Source organism: Martes martes, assembly GCF_963455335.1.
Source record: "Martes martes genome assembly, chromosome: 2".
Taxonomy (NCBI): domain Eukaryota; kingdom Metazoa; phylum Chordata; class Mammalia; order Carnivora; family Mustelidae; genus Martes; species Martes martes.
The window spans coordinates 19,098,845-19,117,335 of record NC_137889.1 but is presented as its reverse complement, the minus strand read 5'-3'; the positions used below and the strand labels follow the sequence as shown (position 1 = coordinate 19,117,335).

At 41.9% G+C, this 18,491-nt stretch overlaps 1 pseudogene across 1 annotated transcript in view; it reads right to left on the bottom strand.

The window, feature by feature from the left end:
* Positions 1-4,408: 4,408 nt before the first annotated feature.
* Positions 4,409-18,491, bottom strand: part of LOC308338223 (large ribosomal subunit protein mL42-like) — a 135,656-nt pseudogene continuing 121,573 nt past the window's right edge. The window contains exons 2-3 of the transcript in view: positions 5,885-6,063; positions 4,409-4,821 (exon numbers count right to left, since the gene is read on the bottom strand). The product of the transcript in view is annotated as a large ribosomal subunit protein mL42-like (transcript). The remainder of the gene's footprint in view (positions 4,822-5,884; positions 6,064-18,491) is intronic.

Below are 18,491 nucleotides of genomic sequence, written 5' to 3'. Positions count from 1 at the left end.
GCCGAGCGAGTGCACCTGGCCGGCCGGGAGCACGGCAACGCAGTACCTGGGGTGACAACGACGTGACGCTTTAGCGCGTCTTTTCTCCTTTGATTCTTGCAACCACCTACTTCTACGGAGATGAGCCCATCGGGTTTGTGGGATAATGGAAAATCAAAGGCATTAAGTCCAAGGTGCTGGTGCTAGAGTCTCCAGATCTTTTCACTGAAACAGGGTGCTTAACCTGTTAAGAGTTTTGCAAAACTAGTCCCCGTCAAAATAGCATCTATCAGAAGGAGGGATGGGATTTAGGTTAGAAGTTTGTGCTGAAATCGGACACATCGCCTCCCCCACCCCCACGCACACCCCCTTGCTTCTGTGACAATAGGGTTTAACTACTCTCGGCCAGGTCCTTAGGGTGATAATCGTCAACCCCTATTGTAGACAACTCACTAATCATCAGAGGCCTGAGTACTTAAAAAAAAAATGCACGTTCCCCAAATTGAAAAATCAACATATTTAGTAATTGCTCTGTTGCCCTTCGTGTATGAATTTGGTGTTTCTGATTCCAAGCAGGAGGAAGGGAACTTCATGTTGAGCTGTTTTCCAGGCGTGTTTTTTTGGGCGGACCTGACTATAGGGCTTGCATCGATACTGGTGTATTTGAGATGCTACTACAAGGGCCGGTGGAGATCAGCATACATAGTTTGTGATTCTGAAATAATTTGGTAGCGCAACAGGGTATTGGGGTAGGGAAGGGAACCTTTGCTTGGGTATCTTTATCACCATGCTCAGGATAAATTGACTTTTCCTTTTTCTGCGGAACTCTGCCTTTTGCATTTAAAAGGGGAAACAAAAAATCATGAGCCTGATTTTACAAATGTTTTTCTTGAGCTGGATGTCAGCCCACTAGAGTGCCACTGCTCATTTTTATTTCTATTCAATGGAGCTATAAATGCAATATGTCCTTGGGTGCAAGATCTATACTGGATACTGGAATGTTCCTTGCCATCTTCTAACAGTGTGGCAGGGAACAAGGCATACCTCAATTAGTATAGTGACCTGCACATAATACATGCCCAATAAATATTTGTCAGACAAATGGGGTCTCAACAGACTGTGATAACTACAAAAGTGGCCTGTTTTAAATTCTTCAGGAAAGCATTAGGGAAATCGGTTATAGATGATGTAGTCAGGGAAGGCATCCTGGAAGTGGTGACAGGTGCAGAATCTTGATATGGAGAATCAGCTAAGGAATGGAAGTAAGAAAGTCTGTTTATTATGCTTTTGAGATGTGGCAGAGGCAGAGGTTCTTAACAATTTGTAGGTGATAGGTTCATATAAAAATCTGAGAGAAGCTTTGGAACTCTCCTATATAAAGAGCAAATGTAAAAAGATTTGCATACATTTTCTGGAATTTCAGACACTGGCTAAAGCAGATCTGTGGAATCCCTAGAGGTCTGCAGACCTGAGTTACCATTTCCTTGTTTGGAGGCAGGAAGAAAAATAAAAAGATTATTCTATTTTAGGCCATCGTAAGAGGCATTTCCATGGCCACCAACAGCATTTGGGTACTGACTGAGGAAATAGGAAGAAAGTGTGCTCTAAAGGAAATTTGTACACTAGAGAAGTATAGCTAGGAGCTTGAAGCTAGGACTTAGTATTTGTGTTCTTTTTGTACCTGAGAATTTCACTTTCATCTCTCAACAAAAAGATAAACGAAAATATGACTGTCAAACACTGGCTGTTGTCGATGGCAGGTGGGCACATGGAGGGAGAGGTTGGCCCAGGTATTGGATTATCATCTCCTTATTTGTGATGTTGGATATTTATCATGAAAAAAATTTTAATTAATTTTTACTCTCCAGTTGACAACCAATTCTATGACATTTCTTAATTTGGCTTGTTAAAATAGAAATTTAAAAAAAATATTTTATTTATTTATTTGACAGAGATCACAAGTAGGCAGAGAGGCAGGGAGAGAGAAAGAGAGAGGAGGAAGCAGGCTCCCTGCTGAGCAGAGAGCCCGATGCGGGGCTCGATCTCAGGACCCCGAGACTATGACCCAGGCCGGAGGGAGAGGCTTTAACCCACTGAGCTACCCAGGCACCCCTTAAAATAGAAATTTTATATTAAAACACTTTTTGAAGGAATAATGCCAGTATGATAGTGATGCCATGCACAAGATTCCAGTAGTCCTGCTTTATCCACATTTTCAGCTCTCGTGGTCTCAGTTACCGGGCCATCAACTGCCGTCCAGAAGCAGATGCTCCTCTTCCTGATGCATCCGAACATCAGCATCAGAACATGATCACCTGATGCTGCTTCCGGGCACTGGGGTCATTCCCTCCACTTCCTCTCCAATCCCCACCATTTTGTCATCTCACCTCATCATAAGAAGGATGAGTGAAGACCAATCAAATATCTTGAGACAGCCTTTCACATAACGTCTATTACAGTATATCACTATAATTATTCCCTTTTCTTATTAGTTGTTATCAGTCTCTTACTGTGCCCCACTCATAAATTAAACTTTACCAGAGACATGTGTATGTAAGAAAAAATATAGTGTACGTAGGGTTCTGTACTAGCCCCGGTTTCAGGCATCCACTGGGGGTCTTGGAAGGTAGCCCCAGTTCAGAAGGGGAATGACTGTGTTATTAATAAGTAGAGTCTATCTAGAAGCAATAGGTCTTCTCTTACAGTTGATTATGAAGGGTGTTGGTGATGGTCTTAATGGAAGTTAGATCACTGTAGAACATTTAGCAAGTATTCTGTTTCTTTCTAAATTTATACGTAACTTCATTTTATATTGCTTAGTTAATCGCTTCTCGGCCTTTTGGCTAAGATCAAGTATATATTGCTTAGTTAAATAAATTCCTTTGTTTTATATATATTTATATATCACATTTTACATTCCATGTATTATATATAAAATAAATATAAGTGAATATATTATATATAAAGAATACAAATACATAAAATATGTAATGTGAATGTAATGTGAATATATAAATATGTATGATATTGTCTGTTATATGTTACCATGTTATTATATATGATTATTACATAGCTTAATTACATGGCTTAATTACATAGCTTAACCAGCTCAGTTCCTTTACGAATTAACTCAGGGTCTGGCTTGTGCCTCTTGAGGAGCACATGGCAGGCCAAGGGTCTCTGAGGATCTGTCCTGTGTCCTTTGAAGAAGGGCAGTGACAGGGCTCCTCACACATGGGTAACGTACCTACCATCATATGACAAACCCAGCAAAGGACTCGTGTCCACTTAAAGGATTTGTCTAGTCTGTCCTGTGGCCTGTGAGACGATGGCTGGGAGCATGCTGCCAGATAGACACCTGCTGAAGAGGAGGAGGCCTGATGAGATCTTTTCCTGAGTGTCTTAGACGCAAGGCCTGGAGTTGAGCCCAGGCAGTGGGGGCTCCAGAGCCTGTGTTCTTAACCACTCTGTTCACCGCCCCTAGAGAGGCAAAGACAGAGTTAAACTGAGCCAAACACATGACCGAGTTACACTGGAGCAGCAAGGAATGTCTTGACAGCTGAAGAACTCACTCTACCCTACCTGGGGCTCCATTTCCTTGTAGACCTTCCGGAACCTTCTGATTGCTTGTGGCTGTGGAGAGCCCTGCTTGTTCTTCCCTACTTTCTCGTGTCACTTCAGAATAAGTAACTGATATCCATGCAGAGAACCTGTTCCTCTTCTTTATAACCTGAATGAGCACAACTGTATGACAGCATCCTGGCCGTCTGTGGCACTGCTGTGACAGGGAGGAGAGCTTTAACGATCCTCTTTGTGGCTCTGTTTTTTTAGTGGTCTTCTTTTCCTATAGAAGCAGAAGAGTTCTTCTTAGAGATGTTATTTGAAAACAGATTTCTGCTACTCAAATTGCATTTGTTAACTGAAAATCTTTCTAGTACAGTAAATCTTTTTCTGCAAAATATAACATTTGTTTTCTCTGCACCATTCTGAAAATTATATCCAGAATTTACTGTTATTATTTTTCACCATTGATTTAATGGGTATGTGGGGGGAAAATCTAATAGATCGATAAATCCTAAAACCACATTATTTCATGTCCTTTCTGCTTGAGATCCAATAGCAGCTCTGCACTGCTTTCTAAATACCACATGTCCCAGAGAACAGGCCACAGAGCCCCTCACAGCCTCTCCCCGACCAACCTCTCTAGAGATTTCTCCAGCTTATTCAGCCCTCAATTCCATACCTCTAATTTCTTAAGTTATGGCATTTATGTGCAAATACATATCAGCTATTTTCTTTTTTTTAAATATATGAACACATTTTATTATTATTTTGCTATATAGCATATTAGTGAATATACTCAATGCATTTTCTCAAATTGCAAAGGAGACACAAGATAACATCTTTTCGATTCCTGAAAACCTCAGTATCATCTGTCTTTTGGAGGATTGTTTCCTACGACATCTATGATGCTGTCCACGAGGATACCAACGGTGCTTCGTAGTAAAGACCATTTTGCTAAGTTGTTCTATCATGGGTCCTTGGTCAAAGTGCTCATTTTTTTCTTCAACTCTGGTTTTCAGCACTTGGTCATGTGTTTCTTCATTATTATGCAGAGGATCTGGCCGAGGGATAGGTTGTGTATGTTCATGTGGAATGTCCACAGAAGGGTGGTAGCACACTCTCGTCCTGCCATCAGATGTCAAAGCGAGCGCTACTTTGCAATTATAGTCTTCTGGTAGAGAAGAATATGTGGGTTCATGACAAACACAAATAAAGCTCCGTTTTGAATTGGAAATAAATGTTTCCAGATAGTTCTGTTTGATATCACCCATTTTACTGCTGCTCACGCCATGGGTGAATCAAGATGCTTATCAGGTGGTATGAAAGAAGATGATCTGAAGAGAAACTGAAATAAAAATCTCCTTCAAGGTATATCTGTTTCCATTCCCGACAGCCGCTCCCCACGAGCCCGCCATTTTATCTCTGTCAGCTATTTTCTTAGCTCCCGTGACTATTTATTCATTTGGTTCTCATTGCCTGTCACTGTTCTTAGCATTTAGTTAGAGCTTACTGCATTTACTTGAATTAATTAATTTGCACGTATCACGATAAGCCTCAAACTATACGGCATGATACTTATGTAACTATTTTAGTCACTTCGGCTCTGGGTACCTACTACATGAAAATGTCTGGTCTGAGTGCTTCTCTGATATTACTATAATGGAGACTTAGAAAACAAAATTGTGTTCTTCCCTTCATTGCTCCTCCTTTCAAAGTCATTCTGTATTTTTGAGTGATTTTAACAAGCTTAGTATGATAATATCTTGGTATGTCAGAAAATGGGAGCTCTCAACAGGTAGAATTGTAAACAGAGATGAGGTGTGCTGTGTGCAGATCACAGGAGGAAGTTGAGCCGAGCTCCCAGAATGATCCCCGGAGGAGACTGGACATAAAACAGTCTGACACCAGGGATAGAAAAGGCTTCATGACCTCATTGGTTTCAAAGGATTCCTCATAATAAACCAGTCAGACTGGCCTGGGGATTAAGAAGCTCACTGCCACTGATACTATAAATCAGCACATCCTAGGGATGGAAGTGATAATCAGAAGCTGTCCTTGGCCTTTGGGACGAGGATGGCCGGGGTTCAGTACGCCCTCCACCTCGGTCCTGAACCGTTCACTTCCCCAGCCACTCTGGGGCCAACAGAGTCTGGGGCTGCTGCCTTTATCCAAAGAACTGGTATTCTCCAGACCCAAGGAGAATAGGGCCCTCAGGCCTCCTTGGGGTAAACAGTGAATTTCCCAACGTGGAGGATAGGACAGCATCCGATCTGATACGGTTTTATGGGCCCTCTGTCTTCCTAAACTATGTAAAAAATAGCCCTGCCAAAAATTGCAATACTTCTCAAGCACGTGTCCTTGGTTTTCTGCTTTTCTCTTTCTGTAGTCTTTCCCGGGACAGCTTCATCTACCTTTATAACTGCCAGCAGAATTTCTGTGTGGATGAATAAAAGATCCGCCGCAGAGCTGGTCTTCTTATAAACCTCCGGATCCACATTGCTGGCATTCTGCTTGACATCTCTGTGGGGGGGCCTCAGTACATTTGCATCTGAGATCTGAGGCCCTGTTGACCTAAGCCAGTGACTCTTTGCTTTCTTCCGGGAACCCCTTGCATGCTTGGCTTCTCCTTGTCCTTCTTATCCCGTTGGCAGCCGCCATCTGCCAGTGTTGTCTTTGTAATACTTTCACGTATCCACTTCTCTGTCTTATCGTTTCTACCCTACATGTTGACGTCCTATTACTTCTCGCCAGGATGTGTATAGTAATTGTTGAATCTGGTCTCCTGACTTTCAAGGCCATCTCTTCCTCAAAACCTTTTAGCTTATATCTGGAATGAATCTCTGTCCCGAGCATTCAGCAGTCTTTATGTATATCCTATATATGATGCTTATCATAACTTTTATAAAAAGTACTTATTCATTCATTCATATATTCAACAAGTATTCATTGAACATCTATTATGTGCCAGGTACTGTGCTAGGAAAACAACAGTGAGCAAAATGGATAAAATACACCCCCATGGAACTTACGGTCTTGTGGGATGACGGCCAGTAATCAAATAGTTAATCAAATTGTTAAAAAATTAATCAAATAATTACAGACATCACAAAGAAAATGTGTAGTTCCCAGGACACCTGGGTGGCTCATTTGGTGAAGTGTCTGCCTTCAGCTCAGGTCATGGTCCCAGCGTCCCAGGATCAAGCCCCATGTTGGGTTCCCTTCTCAGCGGGGAGTCTGCTTCTCTGTCTCCCTCTGCCTGCCGCTCCCCCTGCTTGTGTTCTCTCTCTCTCCCTCTCTGTCAAGTAATAAGTAAAAAATCTTTTAAAAAAAATGTGTAGTTCCCAGCTGAATCAAGTCCCTGGAAGGAAGGTTACAGAATGTCATCAAAACTCTTGTGTCCCGTCTCTCCCTAAAGGGAACGTGGGAGTTGGATTCATCCTGTGCCCTCAGAGGCTAGCCCGGAGCCATGAAAATCCAGGTGTTTAATGAGCTTTTGTTGAAGGAACAGCTCTATCTCTTTCCGATGTATGAGTGTGTGACGCTTTCTGTATCACACAGCGATGGATTAAAATACCAGCAGGTGCTTCCTTGGATGTTGCTCTCAACATGCCGCCACTTAACCTATTTGTTTTTGTTTCCATTACCACAGATCCAAGGGTCATCCATCTCCAAATGCACCCTGTTTCTCTGCTGACAGGACAACATGTAAATTCTTGTGCTTCTAACAGTGTTGTCAAGAACTTTCTTTACTCTGCTTACTCTCATTCATAATATGCTGCTCTTACCAGCACAAGCCCACCACCCTTCTTCCTTCTAGTTTATAATGTTTACTGAGGATGTAAAACAACCTTGTGCCTTTTGCGTGGAGGGCACCTGTGTCATCTTCCACTATCCTTTGTGTCATTTTTCTACTTCCTCCGCATCTCTGGAGTGATTTGGGTATTCCTTCGGCGTTCTTCTAATTTCTGCTTTGTCGCTCTTTTTTTTTTTTTTTTTAAGATTTTACTTTTTTTTTTTTTTAACTTATTTATTTATTTGACAGACAGAGAGCACAAGTAGGCAGAGAAGCAGGCAGAGAGAGAGGAGGAAGCAGGCTCCCCGCCGAGCAGAGAGCCCAATGCGGGGCCAATCCCAGGACCCTGGGATCATGACCTGAGCTGAAGGCAGAGGCTTTAACCCACTGAGCCACCCAGGCGCCCCTGTCTCTCCTTTATAAGCTTCTGTTTGTGATCTTGTAATTTAGGGAGTCAGCTTTTAGCTGGAACAGTGAGTGACACATGTCTCCTGGTCTGTTTCTCTCTCCCTCTCCCTCTCTTTCTCTCTCTTTCACTGTGCTGTTGCATAATTCTTTTGCAAGAAGCACTCTCAGATACAGAATCTCAGGTATGATTTTTTTGGGATATGTGTTGTTTGCTTTTGGCTTGGAGTGGAGAGGAAATGGGAAAGATGACCTTTTCCATCATGGTAGGGAAAGAAAGACTATAAAAAATAAATTTCAACAACAGGGAACGTGTTCTATTAAAAAAAAAAATCTAGCATGTAGAGAAAATACAGAGCCATGATTTTAAAGGCGATTTAGTGACCTGGAAATAGCATATAATGTTGAATAAAAAAGTGTTTTGATCACTATTTTGTATACATTGCATATTTACATATATGTATGGGGAAAATACAGGACATGTATACCAAAATGTTAATAGTGATTTCCTCTGGGTGATGGAATTTTCATTTTTGTACTCTTCTGTACATTTTATAAGATTGTATTTATTTGAGAGAGAACAAGCTTAAGCAGGGGAAGGCAGGGGCAAAGTGGAAGGGAGAAACAGACTCCCCACTGAGCAAGGAGCCCAAAGCAGGACTCAATCCCAGGACCCTAGGATTACCACCTGAGCCCAATGCAGACACTCAACCAAATGAGAAAGCAGGGCTCCTTCTTTTATACTTTTTTTTTTTTTTTTAAAGAGAAAGGGATTATATGTAGTTTGGGAACAAAAATTATTCCTATTTGTAGCCACAACTCTGTCCTTATGGATTTCATTGATATCGTATCCCTGCTGTTTCCAGTCAAGTGTGTGAGAAGCAGTATCAACATGTGGAAAGATGTCTTGTTCCTTTTCTTTAATATTACTTTACATTCCCGAGTGCAGTAGTGCAAGTAAGTCTGCGTGTTTTATTTATTTTTTATTTTTTTAAATTTTATTTATTTATTTGAGAGAGAGAGATGACAAGAGACAGAGAGAGGGGAAAGCAGGCTTCCTGCTGAGCAGAGAGCCCGATGCGGGGCTCGATCCCAGGACCCCGTGACCATGACCCGGGCCAAAGGCTGAGGCTTAACCCACTGAGCCACCCAGTCGCCCCAAGTCTGTGTGTTTTAAGTACAGAATTCACAATACCACAGCATTCACTTACCAAAAAGCTACTCATGGTGACATCAAAGACACAGCCTACGTGCCCCATCTGGTACTGTAGCTCAGTTCCTTGTCGTGTTACATTGTGTTTGTCAGGTAAAGTAAAACGTTGCCTCCCTGGCTAAGTAGTTTGGTTGCATCTACCTATTAGTAATGGTAGTCTTGAGTTCATATGAAAGTCAGTTTTAGGAAAAATGGAGTAGATTCTCTGTGTGTATGTGTGCCTATCTGTGCCGTGTGTGTGTGTGTGTGTGTTCCTGGGGATTTGATAGTCTGGGGAAAAAGAGAGGTGACTTTTGATGTGGTTGTTTTTATTTTTCTTTGATGATATTTTTGGAACCTTTGGGGTACAACTTTTTTAAAAAATTAGAAAAAATTTACATTTAAGATTAGGTACTGGGGGCACCTGGGTGGCTCAGTGGGCTAAAGCCTCTGTCTTCGGCTCAGGTCATGATCCCAGGGTCCTGGGATCGAGCCCTGCATCGGGCTCTCTCCTCTGCAGGGAGCCTGCTTCCTCCTCTCTCTCTGCCTGCCTCTCTGCCTACTTGTGATCTCTGTCTGTCAAATAAATTAAAAAAAAAAAAAGATTAGGTACTGATCTATGCTATCAGAAGTTAACTTACTGTAAAATAGTTTCAAAAACTATACAATAAGAAAACTGTATTAGAAAACTATTTGGAGTTGTCAAACTATTTGTTGTCAAAACTAGTTGTCAAAACTATTTGGAGTTGTCAAAAAAATTATTATCTTCCAAGAACAAGCAAGACAATAAATACCGTGCTACCACAATCCTAGTAAAAAACCAGACTTCTCTAATCCTGATCTGAACGAAGAGCTCTGGATCTTAGATTACTACCTGAAAAGTAAGAGTTAAGTTACGGGATTGCTGAGGGTCCCACACCATTCTTTAAAAAAACCCCATCTTTAAAAAGGTTTATTTATTTATTTGAGAGAGAGAAAGCATGTGAGAGCAGGGGAGGGGTAGAGGGAGAAAACCCCAAGCAGACTCCCACTGAGCACAGAGCCCAGCGCCGGGCTCCTTCTCACCAGCCTTGAGATCAGGACCTGAGCTAAGTCCAAGAGTTGGATGCTCGACGGCCTGAACCACCCAGGCACCCCAAAACGGAAAGCGTTTTTCTTTGGATCTAGTAGGTTTTAATTTGAGAAGGGATTTGGTGCCTTCTTTATCTTATTCATTTACAGTCAAGTCCGTTGTAAGAACAATGGAGAAGTAGATCGAGTCGGAGAAATTTGAGCAGGAGGTTCCTGTTTTCCAAGCTGGATTTCAAAGTGTCGGAAGTGGAGTTCATAATTGGTAGTAGCCTCTCTTTAACTTATGGGAAGAATTTCTGAAGAACTTGAAGTGTGGAAGAGGAAAGAGACAGTTTCTGAGAGGCTCCGGAGGGCCGACTCGGGCCAGCCAAAGTGAATTATAGGGAAGAACATATAGACTCAACAAGAGGAAGGTATTTCTGAACTTTGAACTGCCTGAAAGCAGGGCTCCTTCAAGAGTTACACTTCTTGGGATGCCTGGGTGGCTCAGTTGGCAGTCGGTGTCTGCCTTTGGCTCGGGTCACCATCTCAGGGTCTCTGGTCCTGGGATCGAGTCCCGCATCAGGGTCGTTGCTCAGCGGGGAGCCTGCTTCTCCCTCTCCCTCTGCCGCTTCCCCTGCTTGTGTCTGGCTCTGTCTCCCTCTGACAAATAAATAAATAAAATCTTTAAAAAGAATAAAAAAGTTACACTTCTTTGCCATGGGACAGGCAGACAGGAGGCCAGCTCACTTACTGCTCGTGTTTGCAGAGGAAATCCGCACATCAGAGAAGATGCCATGCAGAGGAACCTCAGAGTCCTTTCCAGAGCTGGGATTCTCTGATGGGCTGTTGACAAAGGGTGCTGAGCTGTGGCAGAACACGAAGTCTGTTCAGGTGTTTGGACGAAGAACGAGGCTGGTATTTTCCCACCCCGGCCTTCGCAAGTCTAGTTTCTCCTTCCTCCCCCAGATGATTTCATCTTCTGTGTTACGGGAATGACCCTGGTTATGTCTGGAAACAGCAGTCAAGCCAAGATATAAAAGAACATGGGAAGGGGTCCCAAAGACTGGTTTCAGCCCATTATTAACAACTTGGCTGAGGGTGCCTGGGTGGCTCAGTCATTAAGCCTCTGCCTTCTGCTGAGGTGATGATCCTGGGGTGCCGTGATGGAGCCCCGCATCGGGCTCCCTTCTCAGTAGGGAGCCTGCTTCTCCCTTTCCCGCTGCTGTTCCCCCTGCTTGTACTCTCTCTCTTTCGGTCAAATAAATAAATAAGAATCTTTAAAAAAAAAAAAAAAAAGAAAGAAAGAAAAAAAAAATGAACTAGGCTAAGACCAGAGCAAGGAATATGCTTTAGTGACCACAAAGCCCCTGTGCCCGGGTAGTCGGGGGAAACCACGTCCTTGGTTTGGCATAAGACGGTGCTCTTATTGCTGACCCGGAATTTGTACTTCCTTTTTCTCATTTAACGTGAAAGAAGAGAAGGAAATAAAATAGGCAAATAAAGATAATCAGTAAGAAGGTGATTAAAAGCATTTAAAAAATCCAACTGAGCAAGCCAAACAATCACAAAAAGCCCAATTTGGATATTTGGGTTTGGGGGGGGGGGTTTCTGTGGTGTTGTGTTGTCTAAAAGCAAAATTAAATAGCCATCACCCAACAAGAAGAATGAGCCAGGGGAAAATGTCTTCCTAAGGGGAAGGTTGCAGGTGAAATGGCCCGGAGGTTAAGTCCCTGCCAAGGGCCAGACAGGCAGGAAAGCCCTCTGCCCGTGCATTTTCTACTACTGCAGGACAGAACGTGCCCGTCATTTCCACCAGTGGCTCTCTCATCCCTGAGGCAAAAGCTTTCCCACGCTAACTACTCTGGCTACAAACATGCAAGTGTAATGTAATATCGGTAGCCTTCCCTCATGAGCTCAATTCTTTCTGATCAGAAATCAGATTAGCAGAAACGGAAGAGGACGATATCAGAGCAATGTCAAGCACAGTTTTCTGTGTCCAAACTGAATGCGTGTTAACAGAATCTTCTTCACGTGAGAGTTAACTTGACTGAAGAAATGTTCATCTGGAAGAGACGGCCATCTTGCATGGAAATAAAAATGAACTTTCTTCCCCCCCAAAATTCAATTTATACCTAATATGCTGAATAGTATATATTCAATTTATACCTAAATTCATAAATTATAGTATATACATAAACTCGGTGTATTAAGGCCCCAGCTTTGAAGAAAACCTGAAATGGCTTGGAGTTCTTTCTAGAGCTCTATATCTCCAATGGTCATGTTCAACTGTTAAGAGTTTAGGTTAGAAATTATTTGGAATTATTCCAGCACATATTGATTAAGGCTCCAGGTGCATGTTAGAGAAACAAGGGGAAAACAAAGACTTGAAATCATATTTTAGTTCTTTACCATGGAGCTATAAAAATCTGAAAGCAAACAAAACAAAATTATTTGCTTCTTAGGGGATTAATTTTTAATGTTGCTGGCCAATTATGCTAACATAAGAGTAAAGCAAAGAGTGTCCTCAGGGAATTCTTCCTGTCTTTATGAGAAAATAACATAAAAGAATCCCATCGTGTTAATAAAGCAATTATGTGTGCATACCAAGTTTAAAAGATGTAAGGGCTTTTTGAGATAATAGAGAGCATGTGAAAGAAACAAATGTTTAAAAAATCTGAAAATTTAGAATTATTTGAAAAACAAAACAAAATCCGTAACTGTACCAGTTAAAGACATCATTTCTTTTTAAGATTGTATATTTATTTGACAGAGAGAGAGTGAGCACAAGCATGGGGAGCAGCTGGCAGAGGGAAAGGGAGAATCAGGTTCCCTGCTAAGCAGGAAACCGGCTGTGGGGCTTAATCCCAGGAGCCTGGGATCATGACCTCAGCGGAAGGCAGAGGCTTAACCGACTGAGTCACCCAGGCATCCCTAAAGACGCATTATTAACATTTTGGTGCATTTCGTTCTTGTCTGTCTCTGTCCATCTGATATTTTTAAAATCAAAAATAGGATGATATTATATCTATTTTTTTGCTTTAAATTGTATCTTTGTGCAACATCTTCATTCTGTTAAGTCATCTCCCAAAACATTGATTTTAACATTGTCATCATACCTCCTTTTTTTAAATATGCATCATGGGCCGGGTGGTGGACACAGTGTAATGAGGCATTAACTCCTCTAAGCCACAGGAGAGCCCGAGGCAGCGTAATTATCATTCTTGTTACCGTTCTTCTTTTGTTTGTTCACAAATGAGGAAACTGAGGTAAGGGAGGTAGAGTAACTCACTCAAAGCCGATATGCGATGAGGCTGTGCCTTGAAAACAATTTGGTTCTAACTCTAACACCAGTGCTCTCAGCGATGACGATAGACCATCCCTACATGAGAAATGGAAATGATCCAAATACATGTCAAAAACTTTTTTTTAGTTTGTTAAGCGATCAAGTAACTTCTTTCAGAAGTCTATGGGATAAATCACTGTGACTTGATCTCCGGGTTGTGGGATCAGCCCCTGTGGGCCTCCACATGGAGGGTGGGGCCTGCTTGGTTTTCTCTCTCTCCCCCTCACCTTCTACCCCTCCCATTCCTGTTCAGTGTGCACTAGCTCTCTCTCTCTCTTTCTAAAACAAACAAATCACCAGACAGCTTTGCGAACTGCACCCTTCCTCAGAGAACAAATACTTCTCTCTGGTCAGCATCTTCCATTTTCTTTTTCACAGCTCTGAGTTTTAAATGGGCCATACATTGGTCTCTGTGTTCGGGGAGTACGATAAGCCTACCCTATAATTAAATATGGAAACCCAGTGAACACAGTCTCCGGTTTTTTATAGTAATAGGACATGATGCATAAACTGAAATCCTATGAAGTGTTGCTCTGTATTTTGGCACTTACCATACCTTACATCATGTTAGTCCTGATCCCGGCCTCAACGGTCAACCCCTTCAGTAGATTATATTATTTCTTGCACTTCTGAATCTAGCACTCCATCTTGCAGAAGAGTTATTCAACATTTGCTTGCAATATGCACGATGGTGATTCTGTTGAGTGTAGCGGTTCTTTAATCCTAAACACTTAAATGCTAGCCAGTGGTCCCCTTATGTGAATTAGCCATTATAGACAATCTTGAGTCTAGCAGAGATAATGCTTAGTGATCAACAAACCAACTCCATTTATCTGCTCGGCAAATGGGGGGTACTGCACAGCCCAGCCTCATTTTCTATTAAGCAGGACCATGTTCCTGTGACTTAATTCTGGCCAAAAGGATGTGGACAGAAGTGTTGTATGCCTTTGCAGTGTTGGTCCTTACTCCCTACAGCCTCCTCTGTGATGTGACTTCTCTCTCTGTCTCTCTCTCTCTCACACACACACACACATAAACACACACAGAATTTGTACGGAAAACAGAACTCCTAGAATCATAGGTTCATGGATCTCCATGTGAATACTAAACTTGACTGAGAGGTTTGGGGGTTGTTTGTATGGCATCAAATACCTTGTCGTGTTCATTGTGTACTGAGGTTCAGTGAAGCGCCATGCCAGAATGTGCTCTCCTACCGAGTTTCTCTTCCCTTTGCTCCTACTCTTCCTTCCACCTGATGTTCCCTCCACCCATGTCCTTACATATTAAAAGCCTACACATGACTCAGCACAAATATCCCTTGTTTGAAGCTTTGTTTCATATCAGAGGCAGAATACTTTTGCTAAACTGTCACAGAGCTTTGTTACATTATCTATGTTCCTAGGTGAGTGTCGGTTGCCATTGTATCCCTAGTGCTTGGCAGGATGGCCTTTATTAGCACCCAATAATACATGTCAACAAATGGATGGATGGATGGATGGATGGAAGGATGGGTGGAAGGATGGAAGGATGGATGGATGGATGGATGGATGAATGGAAGGATGGATGGATGGAAGGAAGGATGGATGGATGGAAGGATGGAAGTTTGGATGGGTGGATGGAAGGAAGGATGGATGGATGGATGGATGGATGGATGGAAGTTTGGATGGGTGGATGGAAGGAAGGAAGAAAGGATGGATGGATGGATGGATGGAAGGAAGGATGGATGGATGGAAGGATGGATGGAAGAATGGAAGGATGGATGGATGGATGGATGGATGGAAGGGTGGATGGATGGACGGTTGGATGGATGGAAGAATGGAAGGATGGATGGATGGATGGATGGATGGATGGAAGGGTGGATGGATGGACGGTTGGATGGAAGGAAGGATGGAAGGATGGATGGATGGTTGGATGGAAGGAAGAGAGGATGGATGAGTGGGTTTCATTTCTTCCACAGGTTTGATAGATTCTTTGTGTGAGGATCATGGCTCATTTATCTTTACACTTCCAGTGACAGGCATAGAACTTGGCACATGGGAGGCACTTAATAAATGGGGAATGGCTAATGTGCCTTTGACAATGATAGAGGTATGGTTTTTTTTTTCTTAGATGAGGTGTTCAGTGGTGTTTTAGAATTCTTCAAATATTTAATAACTTTCACAGATGGGAAATTTATCACTAAATTATTTCAAGCCTTCCATGATTCTTGGTTACCCTACGCTCAAAGCACTTTTGAGCAGGAGGAAGTTCAGCTCTCATAAGCTATTTCTGTCTGACTGATGTATTTACAGAAGAGATAGTAATGATTCAACTGCTCTAAATCAATACCACTGCATGATTTCAGGAAAGACAAGGTTTTTAGAGTCTTCTATCATATATTCCTTTTCCTGAGTGGTTTCTGTAATTGATCACAGATTCATGCTTGTATGCAGGTGGAAAAGTGGGGATATAATTATTGGGGAGAAGTTAGGAAGGTGGCAGTAGGTAATGCTGGGTCTGCTACTGAAGGCTCAGTAATTAGTCCTATAAATAGAAAAGAAAATACGAGGTATTTTCCAATTATAAAAATCAAGAAATATGTATCTCATAAGTAAGTAAGGTGGTGAAAATTACATGAAATTAATTATGGAAAATAGAGCCATTATCCAAAGTATAAACACAATCTGATTTCAAGGAACAGGACTAACCCTTGAAAATGCCCACCATGGCAATGGCTGTGTTGAACAGCCCCAAATTATGCCCTGAAATGTGGAAATATGTTTCTATTGCCAAATATTATAAGGACAGCAAAGTAAGCTTTTCCATTTTAATGGCACAACTAATATCCAAGTATTATTTTGGTAAAAATTTACAATAAGGAAGATATACAGAAAAAAAAAAGCCCTTTTCACAAACTTCTTCTCACCTCATACACTCTTCCTCCCAGAAGTAACCTTTGGTAAGTGTGCTTGTTGTCACTCTAGACTCCTCTGAAGTCGCCAGTATGCGTTTGTCTATGCAGACATGACGGGTACTATGGGGAGCCATTCTTCCCCAAATGCCCTGTGTCTCCATGTATCCTTCTGCAGCTCATTTTATCTAGTCCACAACCGTGTCTTGAAAACTCTGCAGTTTGCACACATAGCTTTGCCTAGTTCTTTTTAATGGCTGCTGTGGCCTCCGTTGTATGGACTTGCAACATTTTATTTAAGAATCTCTCTATTGGGGTGCCTGGGTGGCTCAGTGGGTTAAGCCTCTGCCTTTGGCTCAGGTCATGATCTCGGGGTCCTGGGATTGAGCCCCGTATCAGGCTCCCTGCTCAGCAGGGAGTCTGCTTCCCCCCCTCTCTCTCTGCCTGCCTCTCTGCCTACTTGTGATCTGTCTGCCAAATAAATAAAATCTTAAAAAAAAAAGAATCCATTGGTAGAGATTTACATTATCTCTGACTTTATCATGATGAACTGCAATAATGAAAAAATCATTGCATTTGTCTATGCACATGTATGAGGATCCCTGCAGACTGGAAAGTGAAAAGTGGACTGCCTGTATGAATATCAAAAGATATTGAGAATATTTAAAATTTTGGTGAATGGTCCTCGATGCCCTTCCACAGAAACCCTACCTATGAATTGTCCCAGTTACAGTGTGTGAGAATACTCCCTTGTCAATTCTGGACATTAAAAATCTTTATAATTTTTTTTTTGCCAATTTTCTAGATTAAAAAAAAAAAAACCTCATTGTTGCTTTCATTTGCATTCCTCTAATGTTAAGGAGGTTGAGTAACCGTTGCCATATAATAGTTATTTTGTGAGTTACTTACTCATTTCACTTTCTCTGATTTTACTGGGTTGGGTTGTTTTTTTTTTTTCTTACTGATTTGAAAGAGGCTTAATAAATTCTAGATAATCCTTTGTTTGCTATAAATGTCGCAAATATTTTCTCCCAGTTACAAGTCTTTTTAATTTTGTTTCTATGTCTTTGGTCATTTAACAGCTTTAAATTTTCAGGTAGTTAAAGCTAGCAGTCTTGGGGCTCCTGGGTGGCTCAGTTGTTAAGCATCTGCCTTCGGCTCAGGTCATGATCTCAGGGTCCTGGGATTGAGCTCCACATTGGACTCCCTGACAGGCAGGAAGCCTGCTTAACCCTCTCCCATTCCCCCTGCTTGTGTTCCCTCTCTTGCTGTCTCTCTCTATCTCTGTCAAATAAATAAATAAAATCTTTTTAAAAAATGAAAAAAAAAAAACCCCTAAAACTATCAATCTTTTGAGCAATGGCTTCTGGGATTTGTATTTTGCTTCTAAAATCTTTGCCTATATTTTCTTAATGCCTTTTTGTTATGGTTGTTGCTGTTACGGTGCGTGACAGGAATTGTGGTCAACACAGGGGAAGGGATGCCTCACTGAATGGCCATACCACCTTCCTTCTAGACTCCCATATAATCAGAGTTTGGAAATGTGAGTCTAATTCTACCTAATTCTAGGAGGTACTTAGAAAAGACTTGTATTTTGAATTGAGTTATTGAGAGAGAGAGAGAGAAGTGCATAGACATTCCTCTGCAGGCTTGGATCCTGGTGGAGGCAGAACTTCCGGAAGCAGCAGGAATGTGCCTCCTTCTAATAGATCGATTCCTGCTTTAGCAGCTTGCTGCAAGGGCAAAGGGGTGTGGTTCTGAGCAACAGCTATGCTCATAGTTTCCTGATTCTGTAGCCTCTTCTTGTAGTTGACACATCATTCCCTTGGCTGTTTAGTTCTGTGGTGTGGCTTTGGTAGGCATTCCTGGAAATGCAGCCTGGAGCCTTTTCTTTACATACTCACTGCAACATTTTGTGAAATCTACATCCTCTTTATTAAATTCCTTTAAAAAATTATTTATTTATTTTAGAGAGAAAGAGAGAGTCCCCTTACATAAAATCTTTAAAAAAAAAAAAAAAGGAGGGGGGTGCCTGGGTGGCTCAAGCATCTGCCTTCTGCTCAGGTCGTGATCCCAGGGTCCTGGGATCGAGCCCCATGTCGGGCTTCTTGCTCAGCGGGGAGCCTGCTTCTCCCTCTCCTTCTGCCAGCTGCTCCCACTACTTGTGCTCTCTCTCTTTCTGTCAAATAAATTAATCTCTAAAAAAATAAAAAAAAGAAAGAAGAACTATGTTTTCCAAAATAACAACAACAAAAAATAATGAGAGGAGTGG